This window comes from Acyrthosiphon pisum, chromosome X, assembly GCF_005508785.2.
Source record: "Acyrthosiphon pisum isolate AL4f chromosome X, pea_aphid_22Mar2018_4r6ur, whole genome shotgun sequence".
NCBI lineage: Eukaryota > Metazoa > Arthropoda > Insecta > Hemiptera > Aphididae > Acyrthosiphon > Acyrthosiphon pisum.
The window spans coordinates 35,922,276-35,923,495 of NC_042493.1; positions in this window are offsets into that span (position 1 = coordinate 35,922,276).

A 1,220-nucleotide genomic window follows, 5' to 3' on the forward strand; every position below is an offset into this window, starting at 1 on the left:
CAAACAGATTTCTGATTTATAAAATGTGACTATTTCATAGACTATGAAAGAATATTAATTGATATGTTATATTTTGAATTATTATGATTATTTAAATAAATATTTTTGTATAATATTATAATATAGCTTAAAATGTAAAATGGCAACGTTGAAGAGTTTTTTATGCTCAATCGTGTAGGTTTCTTTTACATTCCGATTTCCTTTGATACACCGACAATTTGGCTCAATCGTATCGCTATAAAGGTGTTTTATGCTCATTCGTGTCTCAGCTGTTGTGTGGTAGTGTTTTCACTTATAGCCGTTCGCCGTCGGGTCTGCAATCCACAGCAGGTGGATTGCCTACCTGATTGACTTTTGCACATTGTCTGGAAGTATTTGAAGTCGGGTTAACTTTGTGTAGCCACTTGAAAGTTAATCGATTTTGACTTGAGATGACTGACTAGCTAGAGTGCTAGACACTTCAACACGGTTTTCGACATTACACTTTTTACACAAGAAAAACACTGGACATGTGACGGCTCATACCACTCTATCCGCTGTATAGGTGGATTGCTCATTTTGGTTTCGTGCAGGTTTTTGAATTTTTTTTTCATATAAATATATATACGACACTATAGTTACATGTTTTTATGTATTTTATTGGTTAATATATTATGTATCTATATGTTATTTATTTTATTAGGAATTATAATTGCACATTTCCCAAAATGTTTTGTTATATATAGTTATATAAATACATATTATATTTGTTTGTAAATTGTATTTATATTGTAGATAGTTTGTATTTTTCGTAAATTATTTCGTATGTTATGTGATAGGGTTTTCACTTATAGCCGCTCAACGTCGGGTCTGCAATCCACAGTAGGTAGATTGCCTGCTTGATTTGCTGTAGCATATTGTCTGCGATCCGACGAAGTCGGATTGCCTACCTAGGTGGCTAACTTGAAAGTTAGGTAATCGATTTTGACTTGCTGCTAGACACTCCAACACGGTTTTCGACTTTACACTTTTTACATAAGAAGAAGCACCGGACATGCAACGACACATACTACTCTATCCGCCGCAGGTGGATTGCTAATTTTTTTTCCTCTTAGACAGGTGATGACTGACTTGCTAGACACTCTAACATGCAGGTTTTCGAATTAAAATTTTTTTATACATACAAAAAAGCACCGGATATACGCTGGGGGATGGTATCATTGAATTGTCGATTTTCATGA